This window comes from Heterodontus francisci, chromosome 11 (genome assembly GCF_036365525.1).
Source record: "Heterodontus francisci isolate sHetFra1 chromosome 11, sHetFra1.hap1, whole genome shotgun sequence".
In the NCBI taxonomy this organism is placed as follows: Eukaryota; Metazoa; Chordata; class Chondrichthyes; order Heterodontiformes; family Heterodontidae; genus Heterodontus; species Heterodontus francisci.
In genome coordinates this window covers 86,265,584-86,283,995 of record NC_090381.1, presented here as the reverse complement: position 1 = coordinate 86,283,995, position 18,412 = coordinate 86,265,584, and positions in this window count along the sequence as shown.

Sequence of the window (18,412 nt, the reverse complement as noted above, 5' to 3'; positions counted from 1 at the left end):
CAATTTAGGAAACAAATGTTTGGAAAATGCATTCATGAGACAATTCGTGCTGCTAATCCTCATAAAGTGAAGGTGATCTTTGAAATTTGAGTGAAAATAATCATCTATCCTCAACTTGCATTGAATCAATGGAATTTATGAGAAATTCTGATACCAAAGTAATGAAAATGCCCCTGAATCTTTCTTCAGAATGGTTATAGGATAAATTTACGTTCTTCAGTAACAATAATAATAATGTAGAGTAAAAGTGCCAACTAAATGTGTTCCTTGGTCGAACAATTGTTCTTCAATTATCTTATGGTATGTGGAAATCAGTTTGATATTATAAATACCTGTTATTTTACTTGGTGATGGATTTGTTGTTGAAGGAATCACAGTTGTAGATGGTTCTGTCAATGTGCTTTGTCCTGACTTTTGAGTTGGTACTGATTTGGTTTGGTTGATATTTGTTTCCGTTTTTGAGAGTAAAGGGTTTGAAGAAATGGTGGTGGTTGTCGATAGTCCTGTTGATGTATTTTGTTTTGATGTTGAAGATGATGTAGCTGTTGATATCAAGAGAAATGTTAAATAAATAAAGCACAACTCTTGCTGATCTCTCATAACCTATGAAAAATGCCAATGTAATATGTATGATCTGAATTGAAATATTTGAACTGTAGTTATGTTAAGAACAAATGTTTAGTCCAGAAAATTTTAGTGTTTGCTTCTGTCACGAATAGATGGGAACCAACTGTGAATTGTGTTTTGTGCATTTGAGTATTAATGTCAGCTGCCATTTTATACGGCAGGTTTAAGTTTAAGTAGGTTTAAGTAGGTTTAAGTTTTTATTTCTATGTTCCAATTTTAAAATGGAGGAGAGAGATCAGGTGGGACAGCAACTTGAAGGGGTCTAGCCACAGGACCCAAGAGACACCCTATTCAGCCTGCCTGGATTTGAAACAGTAGCAGTTGAGGGTATGGCTTGTTCAGGAGCCACAGCTGCCTGAAGCCAGACTTCTCCCCGAGACCTTCCTCCAAGACACCAAAGCTGCCTGGAGCTGCTCGCTACAATTTTCTCTAAGACTCAGTCTGCAAGAAGCAAAAAAATGAAAAAGTCACAGTTTGCAATAACAGCAAGAAAAACCTGCTTTCTGCTTGCTTTTCTCTCTGTCCAAGAAAAAGGCAACTTCAGCAAATTAAGCTGCCTCCATTTATACCTGAGAATACAAGAACAAGACATTTGCAAAGAAGAGGTATTCCTAACATCTCCATCACTCCCTCCTCCACCCCCCCAATCAGCATTTCCAGTCAGAGATCTACCATTTTGGACTCTCTTGATGTTTTCAATGGACTCTTGTTTTAACTGAAATCCATGTTAGCTTGGAGTTCAGATAATTTTCTATTTAGTAAATGTCCTTGCCTTTTTATGCCTTTAACCTTACCTTTTATATTTGTAAGCTTGTGTTGAGAAGTTAATTCCCCTTCCCGAGTTTCAGAGTTTGTGTTAATAAACCTTACTACTTTGTTTTAACTTTAACAACCGTATTGTTGTTGTTGCGGTTATTTACTGGTCAGGGCTTAAGGAAGGAAAAAATTGAAACATAATCTGTTTACATACAGGTGTTCGGAGGTAGAAGGAAATTTGGTTTTAAAAATATTCATTTAACTACCTTTTCGTAACACTTAATACCAATGTGCTCACTTTCCATGTGAAGTAGAAACCATGATTTTTCTAGCATATGAAATATCTTTAAAAATTCAACTCGGTTTCTCTCTCTCTTCAAATGCTGCCAGATCTGTTGAGTATTTCCAGCATTTTCTGTTTTTATTTCAGACTTCCAGCACCTTGGAGTATTTCACTTTTGTTATTTTGTACCATGAATATCTAATTGGCTGCTTTGATGAATTACGCCCCCCTAAATAGCAGACTGGTGGTGGGGGGGTGGGGTAAAATGGAGTGGGAGGCTGGGGGGTTGGCAGGGGAGGTCGCTCTTCCTGACCCACTTCCACCTCCGCTGTCAATTTATGTGGGGCAGCGGCGAGAAATGGCCCACTCACCCCAGGCCTTTCAAGGCCGTTAAGTGACCAATTAACTGCTAAATAAGGGCCTACGCCCGCTGCCACGGGGATTTTACGTTTGGCTGGCAGGCAGCTGAGGCCTCAGAAAACCTGCTTGATGAAACTAGGTGACCTTCTGCTGGGCTGGGGTGGGGCTCTCCTGATTGGGTGCCCTTTGCCCCAGGGAGGTGCAGCCCCCGAAGCCCCAACCGCCCCCAACACACAATAGGCTACCCCTCTCCCCCATAACTGACACTCTCCTTGCCTCGCCAGGTCCCGACCGATTGTCCCTGGCCAGGCCCTAAAAACTTACCTTTTCTCTGGGGCCATCCGTCATCTTCCTCCTGCAGCTGGGTGTACTCCCAGCAGCGGCCACTGCTCCTGGTGGCGCAGGATTGGTCGGCAGCTCCATTAGGTGAATCTTCCTGCCTCAATGAGATGGAAGTCCCGCCCAAGACCAATTAAGGGCCTGGGGAGCGTAAATCCGGACAGAATCCCCAGGCCTGGCAGAGGCAGGCTTGCCACCAACTTGTTGGCCGGTGGACGGGACCCCCCAGCCCATCATAAAATTTCGGCCAAGTGTGTGTTTGTGTATCTTTTGATAGATACTGGGGTTCGCTCTTGAATCCAGATGTGACTGTTTTCTGATTAGAAATCATCTCAAGGTCTATGCTGTGATGAGTGTTAATAGAACTGGAATTGTTGGTATTGGAATTCTTCAGTGAGTTATTGTAATTTATTGTTTTGTTGGTAGATTTTAATTGACCAGTTGATGCCCCTGGGCAATTAAAATGAAGAGCATTTTGGAAGCAATTTAGGAAACAAATGTTTGGAAAATGCATTCATGAGACAATTCGTGCTGCTAATCCTCATAAAGTGAAGGTGATCTTTGAAATTTGAGTGAAAATAATCATCTATCCTCAACTTGCATTGAATCAATGGAATTTATGAGAAATTCTGATACCAAAGTAATGAAAATGCCCCTGAATCTTTCTTCAGAATGGTTATAGGATAAATTTACGTTCTTCAGTAACAATAATAATAATGTAGAGTATAAGTGCCAACTAAATGTGTTCCTTGGTCGAACAATTGTTCTTCAATTATCTTATGGTATGTGGAAATCAGTTTGATATTATAAATACCTGTTATTTTACTTGGTGATGGATTTGTTGTTGAAGGAATCACAGTTGTAGATGGTTCTCTCAATGTGCTTTGTCCTGACTTTTGAGTTGGTACTGATTTGGTTTGGTTGATATTTGTTTCCGTTTTTGAGAGTAAAGGGTTTGAAGAAATGGTGGTGGTTGTCGATAGTCCTGTTGATGTATTTTGTTTTGATGTTGATGTAGCTGTTGATGTCAAGAGAAATGTTAAATAAATAAAGCACGACTCTTGCTGATCTCTCATAACCTATGAAAAATGCCGATGTAATATGTATGATCTGAATTGAAATATTTGAACTGTAGTTATGTTAAGAACAAATGTTTAGTCCAGAAAATTTTAGTGTTTGCTTCTGTCACGAATAGATGGGAACCAACTGTGAATTGTGTTTTGTGCATTTGAGTATTAATGTCAGCTGCCATTTTATACGGCAGGTTTAAGTTTAAGTAGGTTTAAGTAGGTTTAAGTTTTTATTTCTATGTTCCAATTTTAAAATGGAGGAGAGAGATCAGGTGGGACAGCAACTTGAAGGGGTCTAGCCACAGGACCCAAGAGACACCCTATTCAGCCTGCCTGGATTTGAAACAGTAGCAGTTGAGGGTATGGCTTGTTCAGGAGCCACAGCTGCCTGAAGCCAGACTTCTCCCCGAGACCTTCCTCCAAGACACCAAAGCTGCCTGGAGCTGCTCGCTACAATTTTCTCTAAGACTCAGTCTGCAAGAAGCAAAAAAATGAAAAAGTCACAGTTTGCAATAACAGCAAGAAAAACCTGCTTTCTGCTTGCTTTTCTCTCTGTCCAAGAAAAAGGCAACTTCAGCAAATTAAGCTGCCTCCATTTATACCTGAGAATACAAGAACAAGACATTTGCAAAGAAGAGGTATTCCTAACATCTCCATCACTCCCTCCTCCACCCCCCCAATCAGCATTTCCAGTCAGAGATCTACCATTTTGGACTCTCTTGATGTTTTCAATGGACTCTTGTTTTAACTGAAATCCATGTTAGCTTGGAGTTCAGATAATTTTCTATTTAGTAAATGTCCTTGCCTTTTTATGCCTTTAACCTTACCTTTTATATTTGTAAGCTTGTGTTGAGAAGTTAATTCCCCTTCCCGAGTTTCAGAGTTTGTGTTAATAAACCTTACTACTTTGTTTTAACTTTAACAACCGTATTGTTGTTGTTGCGGTTATTTACTGGTCAGGGCTTAAGGAAGGAAAAAATTGAAACATAATCTGTTTACATACAGGTGTTCGGAGGTAGAAGGAAATTTGGTTTTAAAAATATTCATTTAACTACCTTTTCGTAACACTTAATCCCAATGTGCTCACTTTCCATGTGAAGTAGAAACCATGATTTTTCTAGCATATGAAATATCTTTAAAAATTCAACTCGGTTTCTCTCTCTCTTCAAATGCTGCCAGATCTGTTGAGTATTTCCAGCATTTTCTGTTTTTATTTCAGACTTCCAGCACCTTGGAGTATTTCACTTTTGTTATTTTGTACCATGAATATCTAATTGGCTGCTTTGATGAATTACGCCCCCCTAAATAGCAGACTGGTGGTGGGGGGGTGGGGTAAAATGGAGTGGGAGGCTGGGGGGTTGGCAGGGGAGGTCGCTCTTCCTGACCCACTTCCACCTCCGCTGTCAATTTATGTGGGGCAGCGGCGAGAAATGGCCCACTCACCCCAGGCCAATCAAGGCCGTTAAGTGACCAATTAACTGCTAAATAAGGGCCTACGCCCGCTGCCACGGGGATTTTACGTTTGGCTGGCAGGCAGCTGAGGCCTCAGAAAACCTGCTTGATGAAACTAGGTGACCTTCTGCTGGGCTTGTGTGGGGCTCTCCTGATTGGGTGCCCTTTGCCCCAGCGAGGTGCAGCCCCCGAAGCCCCAACCGCCCCCAACACACAATAGGCTACCCCTCTCCCCCATAACCGACACTCTCCTTGCCTCGCCAGGTCCCGACCGATTGTCCCTGGCCAGGCCCTAAAAACTTACCTTTTCTCTGGGGCCATCCGTCATCTTCCTCCTGCAGCTGGGTGTACTCCCAGCAGCGGCCACTGCTCCTGGTGGCGCAGGATTGGTCGGCAGCTCCATTAGGTGAATCTTCCTGCCTCAATGAGATGGAAGTCCCGCCCAAGACCAATTAAGGGCCTGGGGAGCGTAAATCCGGACAGAATCCCCAGGCCTGGCAGAGGCAGGCTTGCCACCAACTTGTTGGCCGGTGGACGGGACCCCCCAGCCCATCATAAAATTTCGGCCAAGTGTGTGTTTGTGTATCTTTTGATAGATACTGGGGTTCGCTCTTGAATCCAGATGTGACTGTTTTCTGATTAGAAATCATCTCAAGGTCTATGCTGTGATGAGTGTTAATAGAACTGGAATTGTTGGTATTGGAATTCTTCAGTGAGTTATTGTAATTTATTGTTTTGTTGGTAGATTTTAATTGACCAGTTGATGCCCCTGGGCAATTAAAATGAAGAGCATTTTGGAAGCAATTTAGGAAACAAATGTTTGGAAAATGCATTCATGAGACAATTCGTGCTGCTAATCCTCATAAAGTGAAGGTGATCTTTGAAATTTGAGTGAAAATAATCATCTATCCTCAACTTGCATTGAATCAATGGAATTTATGAGAAATTCTGATACCAAAGTAATGAAAATGCCCCTGAATCTTTCTTCAGAATGGTTATAGGATAAATTTACGTTCTTCAGTAACAATAATAATAATGTAGAGTAAAAGTGCCAACTAAATGTGTTCCTTGGTCGAACAATTGTTCTTCAATTATCTTATGGTATGTGGAAATCAGTTTGATATTATAAATACCTGTTATTTTACTTGGTGATGGATTTGTTGTTGAAGGAATCACAGTTGTAGATGGTTCTCTCAATGTGCTTTGTCCTGACTTTTGAGTTGGTACTGATTTGGTTTGGTTGATATTTGTTTCTGTTTTTGAGAGTAAAGGGTTTGAAGAAATGGTGGTGGTTGTCGATAGTCCTGTTGATGTATTTTGTTTTGATGTTGAAGATGACGTAGCTGTTGATGTCAAGAGAAATGTTAAATAAATAAAGCACAACTCTTGCTGATCTCTCATAACCTATGAAAAATGCCAATGTAATATGTATGATCTGAATTGAAATATTTGAACTGTAGTTATGTTAAGAACAAATGTTTAGTCCAGAAAATTTTAGTGTTTGCTTCTGTCACGAATAGATGGGAACCAACTGTGAATTGTGTTTTGTGCATTTGAGTATTAATGTCAGCTGCCATTTTATACGGCAGGTTTAAGTTTAAGTAGGTTTAAGTAGGTTTAAGTTTTTATTTCTATGTTCCAATTTTAAAATGGAGGAGAGAGATCAGGTGGGACAGCAACTTGAAGGGGTCTAGCCACAGGACCCAAGAGACACCCTATTCAGCCTGCCTGGATTTGAAACAGTAGCAGTTGAGGGTATGGCTTGTTCAGGAGCCACAGCTGCCTGAAGCCAGACTTCTCCCCGAGACCTTCCTCCAAGACACCAAAGCTGCCTGGAGCTGCTCGCTACAATTTTCTCTAAGACTCAGTCTGCAAGAAGCAAAAAAATGAAAAAGTCACAGTTTGCAAAAACAGCAAGAAAAACCTGCTTTCTGCTTGCTTTTCTCTCTGTCCAAGAAAAAGGCAACTTCAGCAAATTAAGCTGCCTCCATTTATACCTGAGAATGCAAGAAGAAGACATTTGCAAAGAAGAGGTATTCCTAACATCTCCTTCACTCCCTCCTCCACCCCCCCAATCAGCATTTCCAGTCAGAGATCTACCATTTTGGACTCTCTCGAGGTTTTAAATGGATTCTTGTTTTAACTGAAATCCATGTTAGCTTGTAGTTCAGATAATTTTCTATTTAGTAAATGTCCTTGCCTTTTTATGCCTTTAACCTTACCTTTTATATTTGTAAGCTTGTGTTGAGAAGTTAATTCCCCTTCCCGAGTTTAAGAGTTTGTGTTAATAAACCTTACTACTTTGTTTTAACTTTAACAACCGTGTTGTTGTTGTGGTTATTTACTAGTCAGGCTTTAAGGAAGGAAAAAATTGAAACATAATCTGTTTACATACAGGTGTTGGGAGGTAGAAGGAAATTTGGTTTTAAAAATATTCATTTAACTACCTTTTCGTAACACTTAATACCAATGTGCTCACTTTCCATGTGAAGTAGAAACCATGATTTTTCTAGCGTATGAAATATCTTTAAAAATTCAACTTGGTTTCTCTCTCTCTTCAAATGCTGCCAGACCTGTTGAGTATTTCCAGCATTTTCTGTTTTTATTTCAGACTTCCAGCACCTTGGAGTATTTCGCTTTTGTTATTTTGTACCATGAATATCTAATTGGCTGCTTTGATGAATTACGCCCCTCTAAAGAGCAGACTGGTGGTGGGGGGTGGGGTAAAATGGAGTGGGAGGCTGGGGGGTTGGCAGGGGAGGTCGCTCTTCCTGACCCACTTCCACCTCCACTGTCAATTTATGTGGGGCAGCGGAGAGAAATGGCCCACCCACCCCAGGCCAATCAAGGCCGTTAAGTGACCAATTAATTGCTAATTAAGGGCCTACGCCTGCTGCCACGGGGATTTTACGTTTGGCTGGCAGGCAGCTGAGGCCTCAGAAAACCTGCTTGATGAAACTAGGTGGCCTTCTGCTGGGCTGGGGTGGGGCTCTCCTGATTGGGTGCCCTTTGCTCCAGGGAGGTGCAGCCCCCGAAGCCCCAACCACCCCCAACACACAATAGGCTACCCCTCTCCCCCATAACCGACACTCTCCTTGCCTCGCCAGGTCCTGACCGATTGTCCCTGGCCAGGCCCTAAAAACTTACCTTTTCTCTGGGGCCATCCGTCATCTTCCTCCTGCAGCTGGGTGTACTCCCAGCAGCAGCCACTGCTCCTGGTGGCGCAGGATTGGTCAGCAGCTCCATTAGGTGAATCTTCCTGCCTCAATGTGATGGAAGTCCCGCCCAAGACCAATTAAGGGCCTGGGGAGCGTAAATCCGGACAGAATCCCCAGGCCTGGCAGAGGCAGGCTTGCCACCAACTTGTTGGCCGGTGGACGGGACCCCCCAGCCCATCATAAAATTTCGGCCAAGTGTGTATTTGTGTATCTTTTGATAGATACTGGGGTTCGCTCTTGAATCCAGATGTGACTGTTTTCTGATTAGAAATCATCTCAAGGTCTATGCTGTGATGAGTGTTAATAGAACTGGAATTGTTGGTATTGGAATTCTTCAGTGAGTTATTGTAATTTATTGTTTTGTTGGTAGATTTTAATTGACCAGTTGATGCCCCTGGGCAATTAAAATGAAGAGCATTTTGGAAGCAATTTAGGAAACAAATGTTTGGAAAATGCATTCATGAGACAATTCGTGCTGCTAATCCTCATAAAGTGAAGGTGATCTTTGAAATTTGAGTGAAAATAATCATCTATCCTCAACTTGCATTGAATCAATGGAATTTATGAGAAATTCTGATACCAAAGTAATGAAAATGCCCCTGAATCTTTCTTCAGAATGGTTATAGGATAAATTTACGTTCTTCAGTAACAATAATAATAATGTAGAGTAAAAGTGCCAACTAAATGTGTTCCTTGGTCGAACAATTGTTCTTCAATTATCTTATGGTATGTGGAAATCAGTTTGATATTATAAATACCTGTTATTTTACTTGGTGATGGATTTGTTGTTGAAGGAATCACAGTTGTAGATGGTTCTCTCAATGTGCTTTGTCCTGACTTTTGAGTTGGTACTGATTTGGTTTGGTTGATATTTGTTTCTGTTTTTGAGAGTAAAGGGTTTGAAGAAATGGTGGTGGTTGTCGATAGTCCTGTTGATGTATTTTGTTTTGATGTTGAAGATGACGTAGCTGTTGATGTCAAGAGAAATGTTAAATAAATAAAGCACAACTCTTGCTGATCTCTCATAACCTATGAAAAATGCCAATGTAATATGTATGATCTGAATTGAAATATTTGAACTGTAGTTATGTTAAGAACAAATGTTTAGTCCAGAAAATTTTAGTGTTTGCTTCTGTCACGAATAGATGGGAACCAACTGTGAATTGTGTTTTGTGCATTTGAGTATTAATGTCAGCTGCCATTTTATATGGCAGGTTTAAGTTTAAGTAGGTTTAAGTTTTTATTTCTATGTTCCAATTTTAAAATGGAGGAGAGAGATCAGGTGGGACAGCAACTTGAAGGAGTCTCGCCACAGGACCCAAGAGACACCCTATTCAGCCTGCCTGGATTTGAAACAGTAGCAGTTGAGGGTATGGCTTGTTCAGGAGCCACAGCTGCCTGAAGCCAGACTTCTCCCCGAGACCTTCCTCCAAGACACCAAAGCTGCCTGGAGCTGCTCGCTACAATTTTCTCTAAGACTCAGGCTGCAAGAAGCAAAAAAATGAAAAAGTCACAGTTTGCAAAAACAGCAAGAAAAACCTGCTTTCTGCTTGCTTTTCTCTCTGTCCAAGAAAAAGGCAACTTCAGCAAATTAAGCTGCCTCCATTTATACCTGAGAATGCAAGAAGAAGACATTTGCAAAGAAGAGGTATTCCTAACATCTCCTTCACTCCCTCCTTCACCCCCCCAATTGGCATTTCCAGTCAGCGATCTACCATTTTGGACTCTCTCGATGTTTTAAATGGATTCTTGTTTTAACTGAAATCCATGTTAGCTTGTAGTTCAGATAATTTTCTATTTAGTAAATGTCCTTGCCTTTTTATGCCTTTAACCTTACCTTTTATATTTGTAAGCTTGTGTTGAGAAGTTAATTCCCCTTCCCGAGTTTAAGAGTTTGTGTTAATAAACCTTACTACTTTGTTTTAACTTTAACAACCGTGTTGTTGTTGTGGTTATTTACTAGTCAGGCTTTAAGGAAGGAAAAAATTGAAACATAATCTGTTTACATACAGGTGTTGGGAGGTAGAAGGAAATTTGGTTTTAAAAATATTCATTTAACTACCTTTTCGTAACACTTAATACCAATGTGCTCACTTTCCATGTGAAGTAGAAACCATGATTTTTCTAGCGTATGAAATATCTTTAAAAATTCAACTTGGTTTCTCTCTCTCTTCAAATGCTGCCAGACCTGTTGAGTATTTCCAGCATTTTCTGTTTTTATTTCAGACTTCCAGCACCTTGGAGTATTTCACTTTTGTTATTTTGTACCATGAATATCTAATTGGCTGCTTTGATGAATTACGCCCCCCTAAAGAGCAGACTGGTGGTGGGGGGGTGGGGTAAAATGGAGTGGGAGGCTGGGGGGTTGGCAGGGGAGGTCGCTCTTCCTGACCCACTTCCACCTCCGCTGTCAATTTATGTGGGGCGGCGGAGAGAAATGGCCCACCCACCCCAGGCCAATCAAGGCCGTTAAGTGACCAATTAATTGCTAATTAAGGGCCTATGCCTGCTGCCACGGGGATTTTACGTTTGGCTGGCAGGCAGCTGAGGCCTCAGAAAACCTGCTTGATGAAACTAGGTGGCCTTCTGCTGGGCTGGGGTGGGGCTCTCCTGATTGGGTGCCCTTTGCCCCAGGGAGGTGCAGCCCCCGAAGCCCCAACCACCCCCAACACACAATAGGTTACCCCTCTCCCCCATAACCGACACTCTCCTTGCCTCGCCAGGTCCCGACCGATTGTCCCTGGCCAGGCCCTAAAAACTTACCTTTTCTCTGGGGCCATCCGTCATCTTCCTCCTGCAGCTGGGTGTACTCCCAGCAGCAGCCACTGCTCCTGGTGGCGCAGGATTGGTCAGCAGCTCCATTAGGTGAATCTTCCTGCCTCAATGTGATGGAAGTCCCGCCCAAGACCAATTAAGGGCCTGGGGAGCGTAAATCCGGACAGAATCCCCAGGCCTGGCAGAGGCAGGCTTGCCACCAACTTGTTGGCCGGTGGACGGGAACCCCCAGCCCATCATAAAATTTCGGCCTCAGTGTGTGTTTGTGTATCTTTTGATAGATACTGGGGTTCACTCTTGAATCCAGATGTGACTGTTTTCTGATTAGAAATCATCTCAAGGTCTATGCTGTGATGAGTGTTAATAGAACTGGAATTGTTGGTATTGGAATTCTTCAGTGAGTTATTGTAATTTATTGTTTTGTTGGTAGATTTTAATTGACCAGTTGATGCCCCTGGGCAATTAAAATGAAGAGCATTTTGGAAGCAATTTAGGAAACAAATGTTTGGAAAATGCATTCATGAGACAATTCGTGCTGCTAATCCTCATAAAGTGAAGGTGATCTTTGAAATTTGAGTGAAAATAATCATCTATCCTCAACTTGCATTGAATCAATGGAATTTATGAGAAATTCTGATACCAAAGTAATGAAAATGCCCCTGAATCTTTCTTCAGAATGGTTATAAGATAAATTTACGTTCTTGAGTAACAATAATAATAATGTTGAGTATAAGTGCCAACTAAATGTGTTCCTTTGTTTAACAATTGTTCTTCAATTATCTTATGGTATGTGGAAATCAGTTTGATATTATAAATACCTGTTATTTTACTTGGTGATGGATTTGTTGTTGAAGGAATCACAGTTGTAGATGGTTCTCTCAATGTGCTTTGTCCTGACTTTTGAGTTGGTACTGATTTGGTTTGGTTGATATTTGTTTCTGTTTTTGAGAGTAATGGGTTTGAAGAAATGGTGGTGGTTGTCGATAGTCCTGTTGATGTATTTTGTTTTGATGTTGAAGATGACGTAGCTGTTGATGTCAAGAGAAATGTTAAATAAATAAAGCACAACTCTTGCTGATCTCTCATAACCTATGAAAAATGCCAATGTAATATGTATGATCTGAATTGAAATATTTGAACTGTAGTTATGTTAAGAACAAATGTTTAGTCCAGAAAATTTTAGTGTTTGCTTCTGTCACGAATAGATGGGAACCAACTGTGAATTGTGTTTTGTGCATTTGAGTATTAATGTCAGCTGCCATTTTATACGGCAGGTTTAAGTTTAAGTAGGTTTAAGAAGGTTTAAGTTTTTATTTCTATGTTTCAATTTTAAAATGGAGGAGAGAGATCAGGTGGGACAGCAACTTGAAGGGGTCTAGCCACAGGACCCAAGAGACACCCTATTCAGCCTGCCTGGATTTGAAACAGTAGCAGTTGAGGGTACGGCTTGTTCAGGAGCCACAGCTACCTGAAGCCAGACTTCTCCCCGAGACCTTCCTCCAAGGCACCAAAGCTGCTAGGAGCTGCTCGCTACACTTTTCTCTCAGACACAGTCTGCAAGAAGCAAAAAAATTAAATAGTCACAGTTTGCAAAAACAGCAAGAAAAACCTGCTTTCTGCTCGTTTTTCTCTCCGTCTAATAAAAAGGCAACTTCAGAAAATTAAGCTACCTCCATTTATACCTGAGAATGCAAGAATAAGACATTTGCAAAGAAGAGGTATTCCCAATGTTTCCTCCCCCTCCCCTCCCCCCGACTCGGCTCTTCCAGTTGGTGATCTCCCATTTTGGACTTTTTGATAATTTAAATGGACCCTAGTTTTAACTGAAATCTATGTTAGCTTGTAGTTAAGATAATTTTCTACGTAGTAAATGTCCTTGCCTTTTTATGCCTTTAAACTTTTCTGAGGATCCCTTTCAGCCTTCACCCAGTCTTATTGGAACAGGGTTTTCTATTTTACACAGTGTTTTTGCACCCCTTTGGTAAATCCTTGTTCACCGCTTTCCAATTATAAGGCAAAGAAACCAACACAACAGGTTTTCTCAGGTTCAAAGAAGAAAAGTGAAATTTATTATACTGAAACTTTAATTTGGTTAACGCCTACACATACATGACGCGCCCATGCTAGCATGCATATGCGATACATACATGCAGATAGGGACAGAAATGAGCTGAAGAAAATAAAGTGGAAATGTTTGAGGCAATATCTGAAGAGTTTTTTTATGGGTCTTCGAGGTCCCTGTAGAGTTCTTGATTTTAGGTTGGTCTTACTTTTTGTTGGGGCCCAGTATTCTTCTTAAACCTTGTTCAATGTAGGAGATTTTGCTCTCTTGGTTCATGTGTCTTCAGTGGGTTTTGGAGTTCCGTGAGAAAGAGATGGGAGCAGACAGGAGGTCTTCTTCAGTCCAGTAGCATTCTGCTTTCTCTGCAGGCTCTCAGTTCAAACTCTGCAACATCCAGTTAGTCATGTGACTAACTGGTCTGACCACGTCGGTTTGTGGATTGAATTGGAGCAGGGAATAGCTCCTTCGTCTTCAAGCACTGTCTGTTAATATGTAACTGTGTCTTTCCAGCCAGGGGCCTGGCAATCCCTTGTCACAGGCCTCCTCTTCTTCCCAGCAACAATTTAAAATTTAACTACCATGTGGTGAATTTAATGTACGTCATTCTTGGCAGGTGTGGGCCTGCGTGACAAACTGTGTTCTTATTGTGGTCATTTACTCGTCTGGGTTTAAAGGAGGTAAAATGTCGAACAAAATCTGTTTACAGACAGGTGGTGGGAAATAGAAGGAAATTTGGTTTTAAAAAAAATCAATTAACTGTCTGTTCATAACGCTTAATACCGATGTATTCACTTTTCATGTGAAGTAGAAACCACGATTTTTGTAGCATATGAAATATCCTTTAACAATTCGGCTCTCTTTCTCTCTCAAATGCTGCCAGACATGTTGAGTATTTCCAGCATTTTCTGTTTTTATTTCAGACTTCCAGCACCTTGGAGTATTTCACTTTTGTGTTATTTTGTACCATGAATATCTAATTGGCTGCTTTGATGAATTACTCCCCCCAAAAGAGCAGACTGGTGGTGGGGGGTGGGGTAAAATGGAGTGGGAGGCTGGGGGGTTGGCAGGGGAGGTCGCTCTTCCTGACCCACTTCCACCTCCACTGTCAATTTATGTGGGGCAGCGGCGAGAAATGGCCCACCCACCCCAGGCCAATCAAGGCCGTTAAGTGACCAATTAACTGCTAATTAAGGGCCTACGCCTTCTGCCATGGGGATTTGTGTTTGTTTGGCAGGCAGCTGAGGCCTCAGAAAACCTGCTTGATGAAACTAGGTGGCCTTCTGGCAGGCTGGAGTGGGGCCCTCCTGATCGGGCACCCTGTGTCCCACGGAGGGGTGCCCCACAGAGGGCTGCCCTAGAAGCCCCAATCACCCGCCAGTGCCTGACCAATTGTACCTGCCGAGGCCCTAAAAACCTACCTTTTCTCCGGGACCGTCAGTCATCATCCTTCTGCAGCTGGATGTAGTCCCAAGAGTGGCCACCTCTCCCCGTGGCGTTGCCGGGCCGAAGAGCTGCCGGCCAGCTGATTGGGTAGCAGCTCCATTAGGCGGAACTTTCTGCCTCAATGAAATGGAAGTTCTGCCCAAGACCAATTAAGGGCCTAGGGAATGTAAAATCTGGCTGGAACCCCAGGCCCAGCAGAGGTGGCCTCACCATCGACATTTCGGCTAGTGGATGGGTGCCCCCCCCCAAACAACCCGCCCATCATAAAATTCTGGCCTATATGTGTATTTGTGTATCTTTTGATAGTTCCTGGAGTTAGCTCTGGAACCCAGAAGTGGCTGTTAATGTTATGATTAGAAATCATCGCAAGGTCTATGCTATGATGAGCGTTAATAGGTTTGGAATGGTTGGTATTGGAAAGTGCATTCATGAGACAATTCGTGCTGCTAATCCTCAAAGTGAAGGTGATCTTTGAAATTTCAGTTAAAATAATCATCTTGCATTGAATCAATGGACTGAGAAATTCTGATACCAAAGTAATGAAAATGCCCCCGAATCTTTCTTCAGAATGGTTATCGGTTAAATTTACGTTCTTCAGTAATAATAATAATGTAGAGTATAAGTGCCAACTAAATGTGTTCCTCAGTCTAACAATTGTTCTTCTTCAATTATCTTATGGTATGTAGAAATCAGTTTGATATTATAAATACCTGTTATTTTACTTGGTGATGGAATTGTTGTTGAAGGAATCACAGTTGTAGATGGTTCTCTCAATGTGCTTTGTCCTGACTTTTGAGTTGGTACTGATTTGGTTTGGTTGATATTTGTTTCCGTTTTTGAGAGTAAAGGGTTTGAAGAAATGGTGGTGGTTGTCGATAGTCCTGTTGATGTATTTTGTTTTGATGTTGAAGATGATGTAGCTGTTGATGTCAAGAGAAATGTTAAATAATTAAAGCACAACTCTTGCTGATCTCTCATAACCTATGAAAAATGCCGATGTAATATGTATGATCTGAATTTAAATATTTGGACTGTAGTAATGTTCAGAACGAATGTTTAGTCTCAAAAACTTTAGTGTTTACTTAACACTGATGTATTCATTTTACATGTGAATTAGATACCATGATTTTTGTTACATATGAAATATCCTGTAAAAATTCATGCATGTCACATGAATCTACTATTTATTCCAATAATGGCATAAATATTTTCAAAATAATTTGGATTGAGTTTATGAAATAATGCAAATGTTAGTATTAATATAGCCAGGGACCAACTATTGACAGTGGAATTGGCTATTCCTTTTGCTATATAGGAAAATTGTCAAGCTCAATCACATAGGATTATTTAGCCATGGTTTGTGAAAAGATTATCACACTAGGCAGAGTGAAATTGTAAGTCCTTTTATGATATTGTTACAATTAACACACTGAAGAAATCTTTCTCTTCTATTGGAACTGTTAATGCCTGTTAATGGCATGTTTCAAGGAGATACTGTCCATGTAGGAGAAATTGTTGCTCGATTTGGTTCTAATTTTTGAATTGCAATAAACTGCTGCTATGCACTTGCATCGTCTCAATGGAATGAATGAGATAAAGTTGCTTATTTTATTGTAAAAAGCAAAAATTAAACTTAACATTTTATCTTCTTAAGTAACAATAATATAGAACATGAGCTTCAACTATACATTTTTTTGAGGCCGCTGAAGAATCCAGAATGGGGCAGGCCTACTCATGCAGTGCCCAATTTGTGAACTGGGCACTGCCCACGAGGGTAATGGAAGCAGTGACAATCAATGATTTCAAAAGGAAATTGGATGGGCACTTGAAGGAAATAAACCTGCAGGGCTAAAGGGATAGAATGGGGGAATGGAACTGATTGGATTGCTCTATGGAGAGCCAACATAGACGTGATGGGCCGAATGACCTCCTTAGGTGCCGTAAATGATGCTATGACTATGAAACAGGTGTTAGGCCCTAATTTACATGAACAAACATCGCATTTACAATGGATCTTTCATGACTTCAGGATGTCCTAAAGCTCTTCACAGCTAATGAAATACTTGTGAAGTGTAGTCACTGCTGATAGATAGGGAAACAATGCAATCATTTTGCACACAACAAGATCCAAAAACAGAAATTAGATAATTGACTATATAATCTGTTTTTAGTGTGATGTTAGTTAAGGGATATATATTGACTAGGACACTGGGAGAACTCCCCAATTCTTTCTTTGAAAAGTGCCATAGGATCTTTTGCATTGAGGGGGGACCTCTATTTTACAATTCATCTGAAAGACAACATCTCAGACAGACTTTTCCACAGCCTTGATTATGGGCTCAAGTCTCTGGAGTGGGTCTTGAACCCCTTAACCTTTTGATAGAAGAGAGTGCAAGCTGACAGCCTTTCTGAAGCAACAAATACTTGTTTTCATTCAATGCAGCTCATGCAAATTTCACAGGTTAATATTCCTGTTTTTGCTGTAAAACATGGATTATACCTTTGGCTGTTAGTTAAAAATGTAACAGTTAATTTTAAAGTTTTATGCAACAAAAACATTGAGCATAAATACCACTTTTATGTCACGAGGGATAGTTATGTTAGTTTAATAGTGTTATTACTTTTCTTTTATTCATTGAAGGTATGAAGGCATAGCTGGCAAGGCCAGCATTAATTGCCCTTGAGAAGGTAGTGGTGGGCAGCCTTCTTGAACCACTACAGTCTGTGTAGTGAAGATATTCCCACATGCAGTTAGCTAGGAAGTTCCAGGATTTTGGAACAGTGATATATTTCCAAGTCAGGATAGTGTGAGACTGGGAGGGGGACATGGACATGGTGGTGTTCCCATGTGCCTGCGACCCCTTGTCCTTCTACATAGTAGAGGCTAGGGGTTTGGGAGTTCTTGTTGACAAGGCATTAGCAGGTTGTTGCAATGCATCTTGTAGATGGTACATACATGGTGCATCAGTGGTGGTGGGCCTGAATGTTTAAGGTGGTAGATGGGGTGCTGATCAAGCAGGCGGCTGTTTCCTGGATGTTCGAGCTTTGAGTGTTGTTGGAGCTGCACTCATCCGTGCAAGTGAAGGGTATTCCATCACTCTCCTGACTTGCACCTTGTATATGATGGAAGGGCTTTGGGGAGTTAGGTCATGAGTTTCTCACTGTAGAATACAGAACCTCTGATTTAACGTTATAGCCGCAGCATTTATGTGGCTGATCCAATTATGTGTCTGGTCAATCATGCCCCCCCCACCCCCCGGATATTGATGGTGGGGGATTCAATGATGGTAATGCCATTGAATGTCAAGGGGAATAGGATAGATTTTCTTTTGTTGGAGATGATCATTGCTTGGCATTTTTGTGGAATGAATATTACATGCCATGTACCAGCCCAGTCCTGGATGTTATCCAGGTCTTGCTGCAGTTGAGCATGGACTGCTTCATTATCTGAAGAATTGCAAATGGAACTGAACACAGTCAACAAACATCCTCACATCTGACCTTATAATGTAGAGAAGGTCACTGATGAAGCAACTGAAGATGGTTGGGCCTAGGTCACTGCCCTATGGTAGTGAAGTCCAAGAACCGAGATGACTGGGCTCCAACAACCACAACCATCTTCCTTTGTGCTGGGTATGACTCCAGCCAATGGAGAGTTTCTGCCTAAATCCCATTGACTTTAATTTTGCTAGGGCTCCTTGGTGCCACACTCAGTCAAATGTCCCTTGATGTCAAGAGCAGTCATTCTCACCTCACCTCCATCTCGTTGCTGGAATTCAGCTCTTTTGTCCAATTTTGGACCAAGGCTGTAATGAGGTCTGGAGCTAAGCTATCCAGGACGAACCCTAACTAAGCACAGATGAACAGGTATTTGGTGATGTTCTTAATTCTCCTGTTGCTGTTTTTGATGTCACTTATGCTCAGTTTTTGATATTAGTGAAAATATTGGAAATGTGAGTTAGAATAAAAAATGTCAATTAATTCAGTAGAATTTGTGAATTTTCATATGCCAAGGATCCTCTTAGAA